The sequence below is a fragment of the Phoenix dactylifera genome, chromosome 4 (genome assembly GCF_009389715.1).
Source record: "Phoenix dactylifera cultivar Barhee BC4 chromosome 4, palm_55x_up_171113_PBpolish2nd_filt_p, whole genome shotgun sequence".
Lineage (NCBI taxonomy): Eukaryota > Viridiplantae > Streptophyta > Magnoliopsida > Arecales > Arecaceae > Phoenix > Phoenix dactylifera.
In genome coordinates, this window is record NC_052395.1 from 24,131,924 (window position 1) to 24,156,531 (window position 24,608).

A 24,608-nucleotide genomic window follows, 5' to 3' on the forward strand; every position below is an offset into this window, starting at 1 on the left:
AAGCAACTCCAATCGCCTCCCTGTGGATCGACCTCTTACGACCACTATTCTTCGAGTAGAACATGTAAGAGTAAAATTAAATTAAACTTTGTTTGTCGGTTCTAACAACGATCTGTTTAGCATATTTTTAGTTAGACAGGAAAGGATGAACACTTAGCAGAGTGGATCTTGGCCCTTTCTATTCCAGCCTGGAGGGAGCCTAATAGATTAGTATGGATGACGATGGGGCGATCCAGGGTGCGTGCCAGGGACCTCCATGCGCTGTTCAGTGGGGAGGCAGCTCGGTAGATCGAAGGAGGTTAGATATGGAGGATGCAGATCCATTCGCGAGTGGCTCTTTCTAAATAGAAGGTAGCATGGAGCTGCCTACCGACCAGAAGGATGTTAGCGGGACGAGGAGTTCGAGTTACCCCGCATTGTGAGACCTGCCCGAATATTTAGGAGACCATCACCCATGTCATCCTTAGATGCCCTAGGGCTGTACGAATTTGGGAGGGGTCTTCTATGCCTTTCCCATAGGCACAGGAGTCAGTAGAGGATCTGTTACATTACTTGAGAGAGTCCATAAGTAGACCGGATACAGTCGAGGAGGAAATCAGAAGGGCGTACCTAGTTTACCACATACAGTTAGATAGAAATGCCCGCCTCTTCGAAGGCAAGGTGTCGGATCCGAGGACAGTGGTCGACAGGGCTTTTCGTCATTCGGCAAAGATCACCACAGCTGCTGCATTGAGTTCCTTTGGGATGGCCAGGGACATTTAGAACACCCATTCCGTTATTATAGCATCCAGATTTGCCCCATTTTCTTGGGTGACCCCACTCCTTGGTCATCTCAAAGTGAACTTCGATGGCAGCGTATCGGCAGATGGAGCATATGGAGGAGTGAGTTTTGTGATTAGAGACCATTGTGGCACACTGGTTGTAGCGGGTGGTTGGCGTACTCTTGGTTCAACTGTCATTGTGATAGAGCTCCAGGCAGCATGGGATGGCATCTCTTATATGAGGCGGGTGCTTGGCGCAGATAAGTTACACCTCGAGGGGGACTAATCGATAGTGATCGATTGGATATGGAGAGTGGATCGATATGGAGATGACCCCCCATTGATGCATGAGACTTGCAGATTGGTCAGATAGATGGTATCATTTTAGGCAGTGCATGTGTATTGGGAGGCAAACAGAGTAGCAGACTGCGTTACCTCCTACGTTGCTCGGCACTCTGGAGAGTTTATCTGGACTTGTGCCATTGAGCTTTTTTCTTCATTGTATCATTTTATTTTCTTTGACTTAGCAGGCTGTACCCATGTAGGAGCTATATGAAATGCCCTTTTTTACCAAAAAAATAAAAAATAAAAAATTGGCCATGTTATTTGTCATTAAGACCGCATCTAATTAACATGGAAACAATTCTTAAAGTTGTCCTAAAAAAATTGTGGCTTTCCTTGTTGAGACCAAAGAACCATTCTATGGTCATTATCTGAAAGAGCTCAGGAACGCCGGTACCGTCAGATAATAATCTGACAGTCGTGATGTGCCCTGCATCACAAGATGCGTTATTGTCCTCATCGCTCATTAATACCACCATTATTTTTCAGGGGTTGAGAGATTTTTTTTTAGGGGAAGCTCAAACTCTCGACCTCAGGATTACTCAGAGCGGTATGAGAACTATGCACTAGCCAGGTGCGCCACAACCATGTGTTGTTAAAAATAATCTAGCCTTTCAACTAATAAGATGAATCAAGCTACAATCTAATACTGTTAACTCAAAAAGCATTAGGAAAAATATCAATAATGTATATCAGGCTTACCATCTCCTCACACGTGTGACCTGGATCACATATGTGAAGGGACCACAATGATTGGAACCAATCAAGTTAAACAAATACATGGAAGATATCTCCAGCAAATCTAATCTTCGGACACCATGCTAAGTAACCAATTAATACATAATGGGCTTAACAAATGCGATAGTTATATGATGCAAATATTCACAATATTTTGTTGATACTGCGGTGTGGGATCTAATTTGTTCAACCATCCTAGAACTTCCTTTGTTGATGCAACGATACTTGATAAAATTGCCAAGTCCTTTGCACTTAGACCTTTGGCAGCAAAGGATGCTTCCAGCTGAGTGATCTCTGCATAAGGAGATGGTAAATTAGCCAAAGCCTCAGAGGCCATTGACACAATCCCATCCCGCCTCCCTGTGGAGACCTCCCAAATGTAGTTGCCCCCCGTCCGAGCCCCTTTCTCGACTGAACCGGCGGCCTGAACCAGAGCAAACTATTTTCGTTAATATAACTAGCCCTAGGTCATGGAAACAAGTAATTTGAGAACAAAAGAACAGCTTCAGATATGTACCGAGGAGACAGCATCCCTAGCTGCGAGAGCTACAATATCAGCACATGAGACAACCCCTGGACATGCTTTCTCTAATGCTTCCTTTGCTGCATCAATGACATAAAATTCATGAGGCTTTGGTTCAACAATGCATTCTTCTATGCCGAATTAGGCCTTGTTTGGGGGAGCTGTTGGCAGTAGAGCTGTTGGAAGTAGAGCTGTTATAAAAAACTGTTTGTTGTTTGGTAACTATATTTTTAAAGTGCTGTGGCACTTTAACATATGTTTGGTAAATAAATTGAAAAAGTACTTTTATATGACAAAATTACCATAAAGGACATTGCATAGTATTATACAATAGAGCATAATAAAATATAACATATATTAATACATAATATACGATATAGTATAACATTACTGTAATATAAAATATTATTATTATAATATCGTAATATGACATTGCATAGCATAGCATAATGGTAATAATTATTAGAGTAAATTAATTTTCTATAATATAACATAATATTAAATTATTTAACATAACATATTAATGTATTATGATATAATGTAATATATATTATATTTATAGTATAATACAATAATAAAGGTATAAAATATTATAATTATTAGTATTAATTAATTTCTCATAATATAACATAATATTAAATTATTTAAAATAACATATTAATGTATTATGATATAAGGTAATATAATATAATATGCATAGTATAATACAATAATAAAGATATAAAATAATATATTATTAGTATAAATTAATTTCTCATAATATAACATAATATTAAATTATTTAACATTACATATTAATGTATTACGATATAATGTAATATATATTATATTTATAGTATAATACAATAATAAAGGTATAAAATATTATAATTATAAGTATTAATTAATTTCCTATAATATAACATAATATTAAATTATTTAAAATAACATATTAATGTATTATGATATAATGTAATATAATATAATATGTATAGTATACTAAAATAATAAAGGTATAAAATAATATAATTATTATTATAAATTAATTTCTCATAATATAATATAATATTAAATTATTTAACATAACATATTAATGTATTATGATATAATGTAATATAATAATATATTTATAGTATAATACAACTATAAATGACCATTTATCTGTTTAATAGATCATCTCTTTACTTAACTATTTGCAATGGCGACAAATTCACTGTACCTATCAATATGATAAGGATCAGATTATTTGCCACTCACTCATTTTTTTTATTTATACATTCATTCGTATATATATTTATTTATGCATTTATTTATTTATTTATTATTTTATTCATTGAAATGTATTTATTTGTTATCTTATTTATTTAGTCATTCATTCATTCATTTATATAAATATTTATTTATTTATTTATTTATTTATTTATTTTTTATTTTATTTTATTTTATATTATTTTATTTTATTTTATTTCTTTTTTTCTTCTCTTCTTCTTCTCCTTCCTTCCTCTCCCCTCTTCTCCGTTCTTCTCCTCCCGTGCGGCCGGCAGCGCCGGAACGGGGCCAGGCAGCGGCGGCCACGGGAGGGGGCCGGGTCGTGGCCGGCGGCGCCTGCGACAGTCTCGGCGGCCGCGGCTGCCCCCTGGGAAGGGTTCTCCTCCCGCGTGGCCGACGGCACCGGAGGGGGTGCGGCACTACGACGGTGGGGGAGAGGGAGGGGGTACGGCACTGTGGCGGCGGGGGAGAAGGAGGGGGTGCGGCGGCGAGGGAGAGGGAGACACTGCAGCGGCAAGTGGGTTGGAAGAGGAACAGGCAGTGAGATGAGGTTTTGGGGAGGATTTTTTTTTAAAATGGAAATATTTTGGTCAAAATAGAGCTTCCCGACAAAGCTCAAAATAACATTTTCGGAAAGTTCCAAAATAGAGCTTCTGCCAAAAAACTATTTTCAGTTTTCCGAAAAAGCTGAAACAGCTTTTCAAAAATTTTGTCAAACACCATTTTTTATCTAAAAGTAATTTTGGAGGACTAGAAAGTATTTTTTGACCCTCCAAAAGCTCCCAAACAATGCCTTAGTCTTAGTGGAGTTCAGTAGTACCGAGCCATCGCAGCCTTGTGGCAAATAAAAATGCTTGCAAATATTATCTCCTATAGGCCAGTGCAAACGTTTAGTCAAGAACGAAAGCATAGTAATGTTTGAGAAACGAATGAAAGCATATATATTAAAATCTCATTACCCTAACAAAGCAATCATGGAAATGTTGCCTTAATAGTGGGCCGGAGACTGTTGGGTCCTGAGAAAAGTAGCTGGCCACGGTCTTACGAACTATAGCCTCAGCACCTGGGCATGAGTTTTTGTGGAAACCAACCTTCAAGGCTTGGGCATTGGCTGAGTCAAGGAGGAAGAGCACAAGGGCTAACCGGAACAAAAACCTTAAGAAAAGCCTCATGGCCATCTTTCACAGTGGTGGCAAAAGCTTTTAGAACACTGGAATGTATGCTGTGGCTTGAAGCCAGCGAACCACCTATTTATAAGTCTCGGCAGGCTCGTGGTCTTCTTTTTATTTGTTTAGTGCACAATTTTTCATGCGGATTGCTATGAACTAGAAATCTATATGACACATCACTGGTCAAGGGTTTCCAGCAATTAGGGCCCACCTAAACGAATGAAGTACATGAGAGGGTGGGGCTGTGGGTCAAAAAGCCCTTGTGGTGGTGCATTATGTTATGACAAGGCGCGTGGCTGCCACACGAACTGGTTTTGACTGTGGGCGATGCGTGTGGTTGGCGGCGCGAATGGCCGATTTTATGATGGCCAGAAGATCGGGTGGCGTCCCCCCTCACCTCTTTTTAATATTAGTTTAGTGTTTTAGCGCGTGGCGAGCACGTGGATTGGGACTTTTGCATGACATGGCGTGCGATGACCGTGGTCTGCATCATGTTGGTCTGAACGTTTTCATCGAAGTGGACTTCAAGTTCAAAGAAAAGAGAATAAGCCAATTTTTCCAGCTCCCTCCAAAGTGCCTGGATGAGCTGTACTCCTAAAATGTCCGTCCATTATATTAAAGAAAAGGTGAGGGACCGTCGAATGATTTAGAAAGTTAAAGCAACAATAATATTATAATCTATCTGTTGGCGAGCTTGATGGATTTAATCACAAAAAATTAATTTGTTAGATTAATTATCTGCTTCGAGCTTGTCAAATATACCATAATGTGATCTATATTTTTTTTGTCACTTAATATCTATTTTGCTATTTCTATGAAATTTTCATAACTCGACTAAAAATTTCCTAAGATTTATAAATTGGAACGTTCATTTAAGCATAGTCCCATCTGACCTAATTCGGCTCTTCTTCTTTCTACAGGCCAAAAGGTAGGATCTAGATTGCATTTAGAGAGGTGGTTATGAAATGCAAGCTAGATGGGCCAACAGGCTCGGTTCCTAGAAGATTTACAGAAATATCTAAGCAAACCCGCAAAAAATTTCAGTAAATAGACTCTAATCTTAGCTTCAGACTTGTTATATAGTTTTTTTATTTTTTAATAATAACTTAGCTGCTAAGTAGACTGCTGATGGTATATTGAGTAGGGTTGCATATGGAACGTGCATTTCTAGTCCCGACATAGCCTGGTTTTTGTCCGGATTCCATTCAAACTTAGAACTTTGGTAGCAGGCTTTGTAGATTAATCCTGAGGTCTGGTTCAAAGACAGTCTGATATGGAGCTGCATAGGACGATGGGTAACACTTTTACAATTGGCTGTCAAACGTGTCAAACAAGCAAGCTGACATCTTTATACGCTTTGCACAAATCTAGATCCAACTTAACGTACTAGGAAATTGTTTTAACTAGGTTAAGTTAACCATTCTAATTTCAAAATTTGATCAAGAAAATAGATCGAGTTAAATTGGTCCATATCTAAACCTTACTCTGCATTTTCAAACTTGAGCCAAGGTCGTCTTTAGAGTTACCATAAATTTCAAGGTAAAGAATCTCTGGATATCAATAAACATTTGTTAGTTTTTATTAAATTTTTATATGCATACCAAAATAATAATCTGCATTATTAGAAGGGGCCATTCCTCACCCTCAATCTATCCAACCCATCCTACTAGGCAAGGCTAAGGCAGCCAAATTCCGAGCTGATGAGATCCAGGGGGAGCTGTAGGCAGCCAGACAGTAAGTTGTCGAGGCTGAAGAGAGAACTTTCAGAGTAGTGGAAGGGTAACCCTAATAAGTCCTCAATAGAAGTGTGTTTTGAGTGTGATTTGGGAGTGGGGGGACAAATCTTGGAGTGTAATTTATTAGCAACCCTAACAAGGGCCACGAAAAGCTCATTGGATCAATTTTCCTGGCTTTTATGCCCCATAGAACTGTCCACTTGGGCACAAAAATCGGCAATGGCCTAAGACTAGGGTGCAAATGGGTTGGGTTGAACTGGATCATGAGTGACTCCAACTCAATCTGGTTTCTTATTCGGATCCTAATTTTGGATCCAGATTGAATACAATAGAAGATCGGGTTAGGTCGGTTCGGGTCCACAACTATAATTTTTGGCCCAACGAGTAATTCAGGTTGCAAATTCAGATCCAGTTTGGGTCTGAGTTGGATCTGGTTCGGGTCCAGATCTTGGCAAAAATTTCATATTATATATAACAATAACAACTATTATTGTAACGATAACAAATATTATTCCAAATCAAAGAATAGCACTTTTATTGTACCCACCCTCCGTAAACTGTGGGGACAGGCCAATATGTGAGGTTTCATCATAGCGAATATATGAATGATGGTAAGGAATGCTTTGTGTTGCTTGCTAAATAATGATTACCCTAGTGCTCAAGTTTATGTTCAAACACAGTCAAAGAACTGGGAAAATATTACCCAACAGCTTGTTAGCCCTTCTCGCTTGCAATGTAAGTGGTTTTCCTGTCCCCTTGGTGTCTTGAAACTAAATTTTGATGGAGCCGTAAGAGGTTTGACAGCAGCAGCAAGATTTATTCTATGAGATCATACAAGCTAGCTAATGTGGGTGGCTGGATGGCCCCTCCCTCAATATTTTGTTCCGTATGCAGAGTTACTGGGATTGTGACGAGGTTTTAAATGTCCTATAATGAAGTTCTAGGCTTCGCAAATTTGGGTCGAGGGGGATTCAATGGCTATTATCTCTATGTTTAATGAACCGAACTATATACATGGTGCTTGGCTTCTCCTCGGGTGCAGGATATTTTATGTTGGACGTACTCTTGTTTTGCAATTCAAGCCTCTCACATCTCTAGGATAGGGAATCAAGCGGCGTATTGGGCTGCCACATATGCCTTAAAAGCTGGTTTACAGAGACCTTTAATATCTGATGTTTTTGTTGATGTTTGGTAATGCTATGAATGTTACTGTTTTTCTGTTATGTTCAGGTGTTTAGTCATCAGCAGCTCTATTAACTATTTTTATAATAATGCATTCCTTTCTGTTTCTATAAATAATTTTATGCATTCGGGTCAGGTCGGGGTGGGTTGTAGGATTAAAAATCTAAAATTATCTAAATTTTAAATGAGTCGGGTCGGGTCTGAATTTAATAAACCCAGATCCGACTCGAAAATAAAATGTGTCCAATTTTAGAACCCGACCCGGCCCCGTGGGTTCTCCAAAATTGATCGGGTCGGGTCACAGGTCAACCCCGATTCATTTGCAGCCTTACCCAAGGTATGTAGCGACGTATTTCAGGCTTTTTGGCTGGATCCAACTAAACTAGTTCAAGCCGAAGGGAGTAAAACTCTACTAAATTTAACTTAAAGAAACAGATCAGATGCCCCTAGATTGAGGTTAAATGAAATAAAAAAGTAGGGCCAGGGTAACGTCAAAGATTTGTTCATCGTATCTAGTTAGACCTCACAAATAATCTGTCATGATTGAGTTAGCTAGGGGTGTTCGCCTGCACCACAAAGCTATCATGCAAACAACTCTGTCTTCCGTCTGAAAAACCAGATGTTCATTTAATGTGTTGATTAACTGATCCATATGAAAACTAGGGCCTAATGTTTCATTTTGAGTCGTAAAAGAATAAGAGCATGCGTACAAAAATTTTCAAGGTGACCTTTCTAGGCCAAACATCGAATGTGTTAATCCATGTTGCTAACATTGATAAATTTTGTTATTGTGCTCTAATTTTGCTCACGCACCAACTCTGAAATTATGTTAATAAAATTTAGGTCAATCATTTGTTATCTGTCTTGTGGCCAATGCTTTTGTTCAGCATCTTGTTTACTTGTTCTTCATTATAAAATGAAAATTTGTACAACTTTTTAAAGTAGTTTTTGTTAAGAAATTTAAAGTAACTCATATATTTACAAGTTTTTGTGAAATTTTTGTAGCTAGGATGAGAGGAAACTTGGCAGAAAGTGGGGAAGGATTATCATACAAGAAAGAGTTGTCGTTTGATATATATATCCATTAGAAGGATAAGCTGTCTTTTTGTTTTTTTGAAAAAATATATTTGCCAACAACTGTTCTTTCGGCACCTTGGCTGTCTCCGTAGGAGAGATCTGGCGTTCAATTTGGACGTTGGCAAATAACTACCATACTGGCTATTATAAAACTTTTAAAGGTAAAAAAAAAACTCCTTTTATTTTAGCACAGTGGTTACGTGTCTTTGAAGGCTAGTGGTAGGTAGACAAGGAAAGGTCATAGAATTGAGGGGTAATTAATCACCGGTACATTTATTGACCAGTCTCTAACATTTAATCCTTGTTGACTGGTTGTTTAACAATTAGTCCAGTCATATTTCAATACTTTATTATGAGACGAGAACGCCCCCAAGGATATTTTAATTCTTATTGCTTTATCTCCCATCCCACCGGAGAAGAGAAAGAAAAAAGGAGGTCGAGCCCGCCACGGCCGATGCCGGCCATAGCCCGACCCTCCCGAGCCTCCTACCGCGGCCGCGCCGCCGGAAACACCCCCATCCCAGCCCCCTCCTGCAGCCGCGCCGCCGAGAATGCCCCCGCCCCCGCCCCACGGTGGGGAGGCACCGAAGAAGAGGAAGAAGGGCGGTCGTGGCGTCCTGCGGCCGTCGCTGGCCACGACCCGCCCTCCTCCCGCGTCCGCCGCGGCCCGGCCCCTTATCGGTGCCGACGGCCTCGCAGGAGGAGAAGAATTCTCCTCCATCTTGGGGTCAGCCGCCGCCTCCGGCGGTGGCAGTGGAGCTTGAGTGAGGGAGCGGAGGTGGAGGGGTGCGCGGAAGCCAGCGTCTATAGCGGGCGGGGAGCCGCTGCTTGGGAGCGAGAGGGAGATCGACAGAGACGACGATGGCGGGGATAGCGCGGGCGAGGCAGAAGTAGAATTGGTGGTACATGAACCAGGAGAAGTGGGAGATGCAGAAGCCTCCGCCTTGGAATTGGAGGAGTATGGGCTGCTTTCCTCCACCCGTCGCCACCGTGCTCTGGTGGCAGCTCGGGGAGGTAGAGGCGGAGGGAGGGGTCGCTAGGGAGGTCGAGGAGGGTGATGCCATCATGGGGGTGTCATGGGAGGGGACGGGTTCCATGAGGAAAAAAAGAAAAGAAAAAAAGGAGAAGAAAAGGAAAAAAAGAAGAGAAAAAAAAGAAAAAGGAAAAAAAACACTACCAAAAAAACAAGCGTATAGTGACGGAAAACTAGTGACGGCCCGTTATCAGTCACTATTTGTGACGGATTAGTGACAGACAGAAATTTTGGTCACCGTGGTGTGAACTTAGTGACAGATTAGTGACAGACCGGTCACAAAATACACGGATAGCGTGGGCGCTAAAACTTAGTGACCACCATAGTGACGGGATATCTGTCACAAAACTGGTAACCGAAATTGCAACGAGACAGTGACAAATTCAGCCGTCACAAAAAATTGTAACCTAAATGTTTATAAATTTTTAAAAGATTATTTTGGCAGTAACGGATTATTGACAGAAATTTCAGTCACCAAATTTTATTTGTAATTCCAAAAATATAAAAATATTATTTTTGAGTAATTATAATAAAAAAAAGTAAAAAGAGGGAAACCTAAAATGAAACTAAGTGTCACCCCCCCGCCCAAATCACCCTCCCCTGCCCAAATAACCCTCCTCTCCCCCCTCCCTAAACCCTAAACCCTGTAGTCGGCCCCCCACCCCCATCCCTAACCGCTGCGGCCCGCCGCCCCCCCCCCCGGCGATCCCTAACCCCTCCTCCTCCCTAACCCAAATCCAACAAACCCCTAACCGGAAGACCGTCCACGCGCCGCTCTACCTTCCGACCTTCTCTCTCTCTCACTGGGAGCCATGGCGACATTCTCATGGGCGTCCTTCCGGTTCCGCACCGGCTAATGAAACTCCTTTATAAGAGCCCGGAGATTAAGGTTGTGGCGATGGATTGGATTCTGAGGCACCATGGTGTTGGGCTTGGATCGATTCTATTGCTTCTCTTCTCTAAATGCTCTTCGCGGGTTAGTTTTTTCGAAGCTTTCTATCTATATATCTTCTATCGAAATTCATTCAAGAAACTTCAATTTTCAGATAGAAGGAAACGATTAGCAAAAAGAGTTGATCTTGTTCTGAAAATATTGTTATATTTTTTATAACATAAATAAATGTCCTTTTAATATTTTGCATTATTCTCTTATCGACTTTGATTGCTGGCTATCATCAGAAAAAAAGAAAAAAAATATTGATTAATGATTGCTGGCTCTACCAGTTGCTTGCGCTGTCTGGATTTTGCTATAGCAGTTCTCATTTGATGTAATTGTAATATTTTGTGCCATTTTAATATCTAGATTCCCTTTCTACTTAAAATCTCTTTGATATTTTGATGTAATATTTTGTGCCAGTTCTTATTCTGTTCATTCTTTTGATACTATACGTGAAATTTGGCGATTGCCTTCTTTTGTGGCACGCTGGTCCAGAATCAATAGCTCACCAAATTTGTTAAAGGTATGAGATGGTCTGTTATGGCATAAATAATAAAATAGTAAACTAGACTAGAATTTTCCATGTTCTTCTTGAAGTTCTTTTTTTCCTGGTACTGATGTTCTTCTAGGAGTTTGATGAGAATTTCTTTCACAACCTCTTTTTACATTGTGGAGGCATATATGATTTTGGTTATTTTGGACAGAGATTCTGTTTCTGCATATGTAGGCTGTGTTAAGATGATCTTTCTCATCAAGTTTCTTTAGATGAATTGGTCCTTTTTGTTTTCTTTCATTTGCCGTTTAATTGAGTGAATTTCTGCGCTTCTCTACCTGTGGTACTACTCTATGATTGTTTATTATTTGAGTCTGCATGAATATAACTTTTGGAATTCTAGCTCCATGTATTGACCTTCATGTTGTTATGATTGACTGATTTCCATCTAATGCATACAGGAACAGCTGGAGATTTAATGTAGTTTCTTCTCCAAGAACTGGTGCAAATAATGTTGGCTCTAAATATCAGGATTACTTGAAATTATTTGAGGTTCCTTTCACTCTGGAGGGTTATAGTCGTTTTTTTTGTGGTTTCTAGTTTGAACATCAAGATTATGGGGGCCATCTGTTGTGTGGCTGCTCCAAGGAAGAAACCTTTGTTTTCTTGTTACAAGATGAGCGGCAGTCATTCTGCTTATAAGAATGCTGGATGCTCCTCTAGATGGAGCTTTCTACGTGGCAACCGAACTCATACAATGGATGTTTTCGACAACCATTCTGAGTTTTCTCATCACAACAGTGGGAATATTGACTCAGAATTTAAGCATCGCATAGAAACAGATCATGAAGGTCTTCTAGCTGGGAAGACACCGGTAGCAGCTTCTCAGGCACTCAGACAACTGAAGTCTTCTGATTAATTGAGCATTGGTTGTAGCTCCAAAGTGGCTGCTGAAGGTAAAATATTTGGATTGTGTTCTATATTTAGGGAAAACATTCTTGTGCTGAGAAGCTTTTATCTATAGAATTTTCTAATAGTTACATAATGTTTTACAATATGAAGAAATGCTGTTATATATAAAATTTTTACTCCAATTTAACAAAATAACAGAGCGGCCCTTACCTTTAACTCATGAAAGAATTTACAAATCAGTAAATTCTAGAACTTAGAAGTGATTTTCACTGACGCAAGCTGTGGCATATAGTATGGATTTCTTCTAATCCATACAGCTCATGTCTAGAAAGAGACTGCACGAGTTCCACTTATAAATGTCAAATTATTTCCAGTCAGTTGTTCAGGCTCGTCAAACTATGACATGATCCTCTTTATATTGGTAAATACTATCATAATCTATCGTACCTAGGAAATTTTGAAGAGCATAGCTGGATAACTAATCATGTTTTAATACTCTTCTTAACTTGTTTCTGTAGAATAATAAAGTTTCTGCTGCAATTTTAGTGGATAAATGTTTCATGTTAATGCAATCAATGCTGCATAGAGGGTATAATTTTTCATGCATTCTTTGCATAATTCCTCATCTAATATTCTTATTCTTGTAACAGATGGATCCATCAGAAGAAATTTACCCTTCAATGTGAGCTGGAATAAAATGGAGACATTTATTAGATATTCCTATTCATTCTTTGCTGTTAATTTTCATGATTGATGCTCAATTAAGTTTGCTTTGATTTTAACATTGCATTCTTTTAACCTAGCATAGGAAAGAGACTCCAGTAGATCACAAGTAATTGCACCATGTATTGAGCCATCAATTTCTCCATCTACATCGGCTTCTAAAGCAGGCCCATCATCTTTGAAGACAAGCCCAAACATCAAGTATGATATCAAGACTACTCTCAGATAACAGAGTTCCACCTGTCAAATCTTTAAATGAGGACAGCTCTCTTGAAGGAAGGCAGTCTTTTGTTCTTCCGGGCACTGACTTAATCCAATGATGGGATCCCAGATTCCCAGGTTGGGTCTTTTGATGTTTGGCCTTCAGTTGATATCTCTGAATTGATGTCCTCTTCCCAAGGAGAGACATGGTCATTTGGAAGCGGACACTCAAGTTACTGCACCAACAAAACTTGCAAATTCAAGCACTCAGCTTTCATCAACTTTCCTTTATTCTGATTCACAAATGTGCAGAGTATGCTCAAAGGTATTGAATGATAGATTCTTTGTGGAGTAGCCAGAAACTAGTTCTGAACAAAGAGATATCTGTAGTGGCTATTCTGGTCTGGTGGGCATGTCTTCCATGCAAACTGTTTGGAAATTATGACGCATGCGACTGAAGTTTGAACCCATCTTGGTCCAGTCTGCATGAATGGTGAGAAATTTGTATTGAAACTAGTGGAGAGAACTAATTGAAGGTAAGAAGCAGGATCTCGAGGAGCCAAGTTTGCCTAGTATTGATCGTTGATTGTGATTCTAGTTCTGCTGATTATGCCTTCATTATGATTGCTTTTGTCTTAGATGATAGTCTTTGTGATTCTAGGAGAAAATGAATCTCTGTTGATCTCTATGAATACACTTTTGGATTTTTGATTTTGAATGGATTTAGAACATGTACCTGAATGCCTATTTCTTGAAATGACATGTTTAAATGACTTTTGCATAACTTTGAATGCCTTTGCTATAATGCATATTATTATTATATATTATTATGAAGCCAATCAATGTACCAGAATAGTACCAAGGTTTTTGGGATTGTAATCAGTGACCCAAATCTGGTTACTGAATTGTTTATCAAGTATTGTTGACGACACCAGAAACTTAGTGACAAGATTTTGGTTACTAAAAAATTGATTTTGCTCAGTGAGTTGACAAAATTGGTGACGGTAACCTTGTCACTAGGTCAGTGACGGGATTAATGACAAATTTAGTAACAAAAGTTGTGACCATGTTTGTGACGACTAAATTTGTCACTGAAGGTTGTGACAAATCAGTGACCAAATTTGTGACCGAATTCTGTGACAAAATTAGTGACCAAGTTACCTCGTCACTACCTTAGTGACTGGTTAGTGACGGAAAATACATAATTTTTTAAATTTTTAATGGTTTGGATTTGTAACGGCTTAGTGACGGCGGTTCTGTTACGGAGTTTAGTGACGGGAATCGCCGCCGTCACTAAAAATTTAGTGACGCGTGTTTTTGTAATCAATTCAGTGACGGGAGCTTCGGTCACAAATTCCGTATTAGTAACCGGAAACACGATATAGTGACGGGATTGCCCGTCACTATACGCGTGTTTTCTCGTAGTGAAAGAAAAAGGAAAAAGAGAAGAGAAGGAAAGAAAAAGAAGAAAAAAAAAGAAAGACAAAGGAAAGAAAAAGGAAGAAAAGGAAAGAAAAGGAAAAAAAAAGAAAGAAAAAGAAAAAAGAAAAGAAAAAAAGGAGAAGAAAAGGAATAAAAAGAAGAGAAAGAAAGAAAAGAAGATAAAGAGAAAAGAAAAAAGAAAAGAAAAAAAAAGAAAAAGGAAAATAATGAGTGAGTGGCAGTTAGGTTAGTAAGCTTGGTACACAGGTAATTAGTATGGTACACATTTAAGTAAGCTTGGTACATAATTAATCAATGTTTTAATACTTAATCTAGTCAGGCACAGTTTTTTGTTCTGTGCACGACAGTTTACCATTCCCTGCACATAGATATAGTTTCTGTGCACACAGTTAAGTTAAGCTATTCTGATTTTGGGTGGAATGTTTTGAATCAGTTACAATGGCATGGTAGATATTTATTATAGGTTGTTCTTGTGAGCCAAGACTTATCCTAGCATGGCGCATAGTCGATTAAGCTTGAAACACACTTAATTAACCAATGCATACACTTAATTAACATCGAAACACAGTTTTCTGTTCTGTGCACACAGTTTATCGTTTCTTGCACATAGGTATGGTTTCTCTGCATACAGTTAAGTTAAGCAATCTAATTTTTGTAAAATGTTTCGAATCATTATAATGACGTCGTAGACACTTAACATAGGTTGTTCTTGTGAGCCAAGTCTTACCTTAGCATAGCGCATAGTCGATTAAACTTGAAACACACTTAATTACGATGGCACATACTTAATTAACCCTGAAATACAGTTTTCTGTTCTGTACATACAGTCTACTATTTCCTGCACATAGGTATCGTTTCTTTCCTTCTCTTCGGTTTTCTTTTTTTTTATTCTTTTTATTTTCTTTTCTTCCTTTTTTTCTTGATATTGATAGATACAGTGGAAGAAAAGACCAAAAAAAAAGAAGAAAAAGAAAAAAAAGAAAAGAAAAAAAAGAGAAAAAGGAAAGAAAAGAAGAGAAGGAAAGAAAAGAAGAAAAAAAAAGAAGAAAAATGAAAGAAAAAGAAAGAAAAGGAAAGAAAAAGAAGAGAAGGAAAGAAAAAAAAGAAAAGAAAAAAAAGAAGAAAAAGGAAAAAAAGAAGACAATTAAGTATTCCCTGTACACAATTCAGGCTTTCCTGGCACCACAGACTTAATTCGTGCCAGAGACTACTTCACTGCGAACAGATAGCACTTAACTGTGTGCATTCCACACTGTTAAGGGTATTCTCTGTACACAATTAAATCTTCTCCTGCACACCAGTTAAATGTTCTCGTGGCATCACCACAGTTAAGTGTAATGCAGAGAAGACTAAATTGTGGTACAAGAATATTTAACTGTGGTGCATACATACAGTTAGGGTGTTCTCTAATCACCAATTAAATCTTTTCTACCCATATTTAAACTCTCTCTTCTGAATACACGTCAAATGTTCTCTGTATCCCACAATTAAGTTGTAGTGCAGAGACAAGACTTAATTATATATAGCAAAATATCTAACTTAACCTGCCACTCACAACCAGTTAGGTATTTTCCGTATACCACAATTAAATCTTTTTTGCACATACTTAAATTTTCTCTGCCTCTTCAAACGGTTAAAGTAATTCTATCATATCAACTACATTATTCAAGTTTAAATTAATATTCCTCTGGTACATAATTAAGTCTTTCTCTCGCAACGACACACTTAAATCTTCGTATGCCATACAGCCTTAACTGTTCTCAATGATAATCACATAGGCTTAAGTATTCGTTTTCTTGCCTTTTTCTTCTTTTTTTTTCCCTTTTCTTCTATTTTCTTTCCTTCTCTTCTTTTTCTTTCTTTTTCTTTTTCTTTCCTTTTTTCTTCTTTTTTTTTCTTTTTTTCCTTTTCTTCTTTTTTTTCCTTTTTTTCTTTTTCTTTCCTTCTCTTCTTTTTTTTTTCTTTTTCTTTTTCTTTTTCTTTCCTTCTCTGCACACAGTTAAGTATTCTCTGCATCACACAATTAAGTATTGTGCAGAGAAGATTAATTTATACTACAGAGAATACTTAACTGAGTGCTCATACAATTAAGGTTGCTGTACACAATTAAATATTCTGGGCTACACACACTTAAATGCTTCTTTTTTTCTCTTTTCTACTTATTTTTTTTTTATTTTTTTATTTTTTTTATTTTTTTTATTTTCTCCTCTTGTGATGCCGGTGGCGCACACATAAGTGAGCCAATGCCATGGGGACAGCGGGAGGGGGGCCCGGCCGCGCCACTTATTTATTTATTTATTATTTTATTGCAATATATTATATTTATTATTTATTTATTCGTTCATTCACATATATTGTATTTATTTATTTATGAATTTATATTATTTATTTATTTATTTTCTTTTCTTTCTTTTTTTATTTTTTTATTTCTTCTTTTTCTTTCCTTTTCTTTTTTCCTTTCTTTTTTTTATTCTTTCTTCTATATTCTCCTCCCGTGAGCCTGGTGGCGCTAGAAGGGGCCAGGGCCATGGCGGCCGCGGGAGGGGGTCCAGCCGCGGTAGCTTTATTTATTATAATTATTTTATTTTATTAAATATATTATTTATTTATTTATTCGTTCATTCATATATATATATTGATGCATTTATTTATTTATTTTTCTTTTCTTTCTTTTTTCTTTTCTTTTTTTTCTTCTTTCTTTTTTCCTTTCTTTTCTTCTTTTTCTTTCATTTTCTTCTTTTTTTCTTTTTCTTTTTTTTTCTTCGCTTTTCCCTTCTTCTTTCTTCTTTCTTTTCCTCCCGCGAGCCAGCGGCGTCGGAAGGGGTCGGGCCGCGCGGCCGCAGGAGGGGGCCGGCGAGAGGGGCCGGGGAGGGGGCTGGGCCGCCAGCCGGTGGAAGCGCGGCTGCGCCAGCGGAAATACTCTCCTCCCGCTGAGGTCGGCGGGCTCCGAAAGGGGCCGGGCCATGGCGGAACGGGAGGAGGGCGGGCTGCGCCGACGACTGCCGCAGGAGGGGCTCGTGAGGTGGGCAGGGCGGGGCAATCCTGGTGGGCGGCTGCGGGGAGGCGTCGGAGGGGGCAGGGCCGCGGAGGGGGGCTCGTGAGTGGGCAGGGCGGGGCAATCCTGGTGGGGCGGCTGCGGAGAGGGTCCGGAGGGGGCAGGGCCGCGGGGAGGAGGGCTCGAGAGGGGCGGGCCGCGGGAGGGGCTCGGGAGGAGGCGAGCCGGGGCTGGCGGCGGCCGCAAGAGGGAGCTCGGGCGGGGGCGGCCATGTCAGCGGCGGAGCCTTTTTCTTCTTCTCCTTCTGGGAATGGGAGATAAGGAGGGTAGGGGCATTTTCAGCCTTTAAAAAAATAAAATGGGCTCAAGGATTGGGAATTAAAACTTGTAAAGATATTGGATAGAAGATTTTAAGACTGGTCAACCGGGAACTTTTTGTTATAGCACGTCCTTGGAGGTGGGGAATTAATTACCCCTAGAATTAAAGTATAGGCTGCTCTCATGTAAGTGTTCCTGTCTTTCAGAAAGTCTTACAACTCTCTGCTCTCATGCAAGTGTTCACGTCTTCAAATTCTGACAACTCTCCTTATCTTCTTTTCTTTTTTTTTTTTTTTTTGCTTAAACTCTCCTTATCTTCGGATGCAGTATCTTTTTTTTTTCTTTTTTTTGTGAAAATGATAATTCATATAGCTCTAGATTGAGTACAACCAGCCAAATCCAAAGAAAGAATAGAGTACAAAAAGGTGGGAATGTCAGCTACAAATGTCCAAAGAAACTCCCCAGAGTGCCGGACGACGTAGGAGGTGACCCAATCAACTGCTCTGTAGCCTCCCGTACACATGTGCTGCCTGAAAATCATCCATCTCCTGAACATATCTCCGAGTCTCTAGGATGAGCGGGTGACCGTCACCGTACCTATCCGCACCCCAGATCCAGTCAATCACCGCAGAAGAGTCCCCCTCGAGATGCACCCCGCACGGCACCGAGGACCCTCCTTACGTAGGATAAGCCCTCTCAAGTAGCCCGCCAGCTCTGCCTCAAACAACGGTGACCCCTGGCATGCGACGGCCCCCAATGGCTATCAACCTGCCCAGAGAGTCTGTGATCATAAAACCCACACCTCCAGAACCACCGGTCCATTGATCTGCCCAGGGAGTCCCGATGCAGTATCTTTGGTATGTTAAACAAACCCCAGAAGTTGGCTGCTTCAGTGCTGACGACTGCATGCTTTTATTACCAACTTCAAATAATACAATGCAAAGAAAATATTAAAGGTGGTTTCTTTCTTTCTTTTCTCCATATGTTGGAGCCGTTAGGACTCTCCGTTAGAACAAAGTAGATGGATGGCAACTTGAGAGTCAGAACTTGGAAGGCGGCCGGAGATTTTTTGATTAAAAGACTATCCTTTGGGTTGCAGCAATTATAATACAATCCAGTAATGGGAAAAGGCGAGATAAATTAGTGTAAAATCTTAATAATATAGAATTATGCATGCAAAGCAACTTCACTACATTCCATTACTGCTCAAGTAAATGGATACACATACAGTGGGAACAAACTGTCACACAGAGCAGAGAATCAGAGAACTCTGCCTTATTGCCACCAATTCCTTTCAACAACCTAACGATCCAAGAATTCGTAACCTTATTAAAAATAGACTTCACGGCAAAAGTTTCTGACATCTTCTATCACACCTGGTCTAGTTAACAAAAGCACATTTCTTCCTTATCTCACCTTTGCCGTGCGTGAGGACTTCGATCCTTCCCATTTTAACCATGGACTCCGCAAAGTCTTTGAAGAACTCCTCTGGCCACGCCATGGCCTGGCGCTCGACGTATGCTTTAGTCTCAGGATCATGAAGGAGTTGATCATCAGATGTGAAGAGCCCTCTCCCTCTGGACACACCTTTGTAGTAGGCCAAGTCAAAGTTTCTGGAGCTCCCAGGATCCATTTCCACCCGGGTCGTGTTTCATTGGGCTTACATTCGCACATCAACTGGGGTACGTAGGTCGGATCCAACGGCCGGGTCCAAGCCGAAGCCACGTCCGGTGAAGTTGTAGAGGCGCTCCGTGAAGGATGAACAAAGTGACAGCCCAATGGTATGCGCACCTGAATGCAATGAAGAAACCAAAAGTTGGCTTGGCTATCAACCAGTGTAGGACGCCTGAGTTTTCCATGATCTCTGAACTTTATCAAATGCAAAATTTATAATCTAAGACTAGTATATGTAAGGTTAAGGCCTTAAGGGTCGGTAATACAAGAGACTTGGGTTTGATTGCACCCTCGCTCCAGTGTTTGTCTGTGTTTTCATCCATTCTAGTTCTTTGAAAAGAAAAAGAGTCGCATAAAAGGTTTTAGTTTAGATCAGCAGGTTGGATTTTTTTTTTTTTTTTTTTTTTGAGAAATTGTGTATGAATAATTAGTTATAATCAACTTGAGATGCAGCTCCACGGTCAATTTTACCTGTTAGAACTGCAAGGTCCTTGGCAGTTAAACCTTTTTGGATAAAGATGTTTTTCAGAACAGTGATGTTTGAGGTCGGTGGTTGCAGGTTTGCTTGGGTATCTGAGGCTTCTGATCTGCGTCCATCCCTTCGGCCAGTCTCTATTGCATAGTATGGTCCATAGGTCTGGAAAAGAAGAAGATCACTGAGAGTCGAACGAGTGTCTTAGATACAGTTAAAACTATTCTTGTCATAAGAACATAACTCTTACCAATTTCACCGAATCCCGAGCAATCATAGCCAAGATGTCTGCACAGGAGACGATTCCGGGACAAGCCATCTCCAATTTAGCCTTAATATCATCGATCGCATCGAAACCTCGAAGGCTTTGATTTGGAGGTGCATCTTTCTCAGCAGGGTTGTTATTTGTAGAATTCAGTAGAAGGGAGGCATCACATCCCTTCATAGAGAAGAAATGTTGTGAGAACAGATTTATCCAAAATTCGTGGATCATAAAACACCGTGCATGTCGTATGAGATTTAAGTTACTTACATTGACGAAACAATCATGGTATTGCATCCGTAGGAACGGTCCGGTAAGGAATGGAGCATTTGCTATGATCTTAGTCATTTCTTGGAAAACTATAAATTCTGCATGGGGGCATGAGTTTTTATAGAACCCATACTCCAATTGTGCTTCTGTTGAGCCTATGAGAACGAGTGCGAGGGCCAAAGGAACCAAGGTTCCAAAGAGAGCTCTGTAAGACACCATTTTTGCAGACCAAGCTATGGAAGAATCCCCTGCGGCTGAATGAAACTGGACACGGTATCAATTTATAGTCGATCAGTGGCGAGGCATTGGATCTCCTTCAAAAACTAATTAAGTGGTATCAGGATTTTATAAGCAAGTGGGGATGAGCTGGAAATGGCGTGTGTTTAGGCAGAAGGGTTGACCAGGCAATGTTGCAAGTATTTGACATGGCATGTGTTCAGGCAGAAGGATTGACCAGGCAATGATATGGAAGGAGCAGCTCATCCAAGTATTGATCTATATGTGATTATTGAATTTGTGAGAAGAGTGACTTTATTTAAGATCAACAACTGCAAGTCCAGCTGTGGAGGAAAGATGCAGAATTATTGTTAATGTAAACAAATGGTCTTCAAAGTATCTTAATATTCACCCAACGGCCGATGCTAATACCAATAATAAGAAATTACTATCTCTCCTATTTATTTTGTGGAGGTTGGTAACAGAAAATAATCCTAACATGTGCTTGAAGAAGCGTCCTATCAACTCTACATCCCAAACTATTCTGTAGTGAGATGAAGACTCCTTCCTACATCTGTGTTCTTGTAGTGGAAGTCATTTTGACAAGTTCGCATTTACTTGACCATTCAAGTCCCTCAAGGCAAGTTCTTGAAGGATGAGTTCTACAATGATCTTCTGTGCAAGCCGATGGTAATTTTGAGATCCGTGCAAGCAGATGAATAAGAGAGTTCGGAGTTTTTTGAGATCCATGCAAGGTACGATCCAACGATCGACCTTCTAAATTCACAAACTCGTGTCTTCAGTTATTTTTTGTAAGAGTTGTAGGTTAGTCCTTTTCTAATCCTCATAATTTAGATCCTTACATATCGCCGATATCTATGGGTTCAGTCAGCATCATACCGCCGATGAAAGCAATCCAATATGTACATAATTATTATTTAATTAAACAAAAGGCAGCACAACCTCCCATTCAATCAAAAAAAAAAAAAGTATTGGCATTTTATTTTTATTTAGAAGGTTCCTAGAAGTTGAACGTTGTTAACTAAGACCGCTAGAAATTTCTTGTGGCCGTCTAGGTTCTAGAAAATATGACAGGTTAAACATAAGAGGTTTGTGATGCAGACCATCTACCAGTATGATGCCAAAAGTCAACTTACGAAAGAGATTATTATTTTTTCTTTTTTTAAAGTGACAACGACAGAGCGTAGCTTTAGATAGTGAGTTGTAGGTGGTGTGTCTCTATAATTGACTGTTCTCTTTTTAGGGAAATAAGGAGGAAGTAAGCCACTTCCCCAGTTTATTAGATCTGATCGAGAACGAATGTATATGAAAGAAAAGAAAGCTTTTAAGTTTTTTTCTTTTTTTTGAGAGAGAATAGGAGACTAATGAGCTCGAGCCACATTAGTCACCTGCAATTTTATTAAAGGGGAAGAAAAAGTTAATGTACACACAAGAAAGACTGCAGGCAAGAATTTACGTCTGAAACACTGCAGAAAGAAGATTTAAAAAGAGCCAACGTAAGCCACTTCCCACAATTTTATTAAAAGCTTCTAAGTTTTTAAGCTTCCCCACCAAGGAAAGAGTGATACAAGCAACTATTTACTCAGCAGCCCCGTGTTTCTAGCTTTTCATTGTAGTTAGAGTTAGATTTGTTCTCATCAATATGTCTTAGGGCCAATATTATGATCAGATTTAGTCCATGCTTTTTTTTTTAAAAAAAGAAAGCAATTCTGATATATTTTTGTTGTTAAATATGATGATTACATAATTCGTCAACGACATCATCATGCATTTCTAATTCATCAACATCAGCCGTTGAGCACTCAAATGTCAATTCATGTTAGTTCACTTTTTTTATACAACTGTCGTACTATGTTTATCTGTTTCTTTTTTTTATTTATTGATGCAATAAGTCTCATTCTCAACCACTACAGTTACAAGCTCATTAATTTAGAGCTAGCATTTTATTAGTAAGCCGACCAATTCACAGACATAATTTACAAAGATAACATTGTTTATCTTAACCAGCCCATTAGACAGCCACAAGAAACATAAAGACAAGAAACACAAAACCTGTGGTCAAATCCGCTCTCTCTTCAGAGTCATCAGATAAAACAATATATCGATTGTGCTTCAAGATGCCAGCAGGAAGAATTTCGGAGTATGTTAGCTTGTATTCAGCCAATAATTTGGTGAAAATGGAGGAAATGAGAAACTTCCCCCTATCATTATTAAGAAAGAGCATAAGTTACAATGGGGTTACGAGAGAGACGAAATACAGAAGAGGTAAAGGGAGTAATGAGGAGAGAGAAGAGAGGATGGCCTTGTCTTGTAACTGAGGAGGAGCACAGATGCCTTCATTCCGAGAAAGGCCTTACACATCACGGACCAAGGAGAGTATTTCTTTTTTTATGAAGATTTTGGAAATTCTTCCTTGCCAAACATGCCATATGCAGAATTGATCCCGGAAAGGGCCGGGTTCAAGTTGTACCTTTCGTACGAATGGATGATTCATCTTCTTTTGTGTCATCAACCATTTTGGATCACGCAATGGCCGTTTTGAATTCATGCAAGCTGATAAAAGAAAGATATTGGAGTTTTTTGAGATTCGCATAATATGCTATCCAATAGTTAATATTATGAAAGAAGGTCGATTATTCTTTCACGCGAAAGATACAACCCAAACACCTTATTTGGATCTTCCTACGCCGCCTTGTAGACCAAAAGGGATGGAGATTAAGAGGCAAATCCTGAGATTTAGTTGTGCAGAAGTAGAGGACCAGACTGCCCTAATGAAGTAACACACCACATAAAGGGCAGCTTTGAATGATATTGCAACCTTTTTTTAGCAAGCATTTCAGCAGTATGAAATATCTTTACCTTCTTGGATGCATAAGTTTTTCAAATGATTTTGTAGAATGGGCAGCGCAAGCCTCCATTGTAGATGAATAAAAGGCAAGCAAGTCCATGAGATAATCAAATTGGGAGGCTTCCCATAATTTTGGTGCTACAGGAATTATTTATTTGGATATTTGGCCCTAGCTGCCTTTATCTTGCTTTGTTCCATGCATGGTCTTCACAGCCCCATGTTCTTGATAGCATTATAAATTTGAAAAAAAAAAATCCTTTTTTGTGCACACGAAGAATTTCTTGGGCCCATTAAAGCTGGCTTAGCAACTTGAAATTCAACTACCTTATGGATTGCATTAATTTGTGTGATTTAAACCAATCTTCTCATTTCATGTGGCATGAGAACTTTTGGTTAACCATTTTAAGAACTTCCACCTGCTGAATACGCCGTCTCAAGCAGAAATTTTGAAGTACTTCAATGTATTTGAGAGAAAATATGAAACTAGTTCAAGTTGATCCAGAGTAAGGCTAATTTGAAATTTTGCATCATTTTCGATGATAATGCCAAATTTCGAAAAGAATGATGAGCCCCAGACCCCCAATCAAACCAGCCTGGCCCAACTCTGGCTTGGGTTTGAGTTAATTGAAATTCATAGAAGGCAGGCCTCATGAGCCACTCCCTTTTACAGAATGTCACGCCCCGAGCCCGGAGCACGGCAGACGCCGCACGCCCACACGGCGGGCCGCACAGGCATGCAAGGCTTCGAAACATGTCGGAGCAAATACGGATGTTCAAAACTTATTTAAGGGTTAATCAGAGATGCTTAAAATTGATATAAATAATTAAAGTTATTCAAAAGCAGTCTTACAAAATTCCAACATAACATTTGCTAACATAATTCAAATGTCCAAACTAATCTAACTAAAATGCCAGTGACCGAAGAAATCATCAGAAAATCTAACCCACTCTCCAATCCTATGCGATTAAGCCTCTGGATCTGAAAAATAGAGAAAATAAAATAATGAGCTACAC

At 39.3% G+C, this 24,608-nt stretch overlaps 1 long non-coding RNA gene, 1 other non-coding gene and 1 pseudogene across 4 annotated transcripts; 1 reads left to right on the top strand and 2 right to left on the bottom strand.

Moving 5' to 3' along the window:
• Positions 1–1,480: 1,480 nt before the first annotated feature.
• Positions 1,481–1,568, bottom strand: LOC113463428. Its single transcript, XR_003387620.1, has one exon. It is a non-coding gene; the product is annotated as a small nucleolar RNA snoR114 (small nucleolar RNA).
• Positions 1,569–11,051: 9,483 nt separating this feature from the next.
• On the top strand, positions 11,052–13,454 carry LOC120110577. 3 transcript variants are annotated; one of them, XR_005511700.1, is made up of 4 exons: positions 11,052–11,083; positions 11,242–11,269; positions 11,701–12,195; positions 12,802–13,454. It is a non-coding gene; the product is annotated as an uncharacterized LOC120110577 (long non-coding RNA). The 3 variants fall into 3 exon arrangements; XR_005511701.1 differs by having other exon boundaries at positions 11,052–11,077; XR_005511699.1 differs by lacking the exon at positions 11,052–11,083 and having other exon boundaries at positions 11,149–11,269.
• Positions 13,455–18,971: 5,517 nt separating this feature from the next.
• On the bottom strand, positions 18,972–20,821 carry LOC103717697 (annotated as a pseudogene).
• Positions 20,822–24,608: the final 3,787 nt, after the last annotated feature.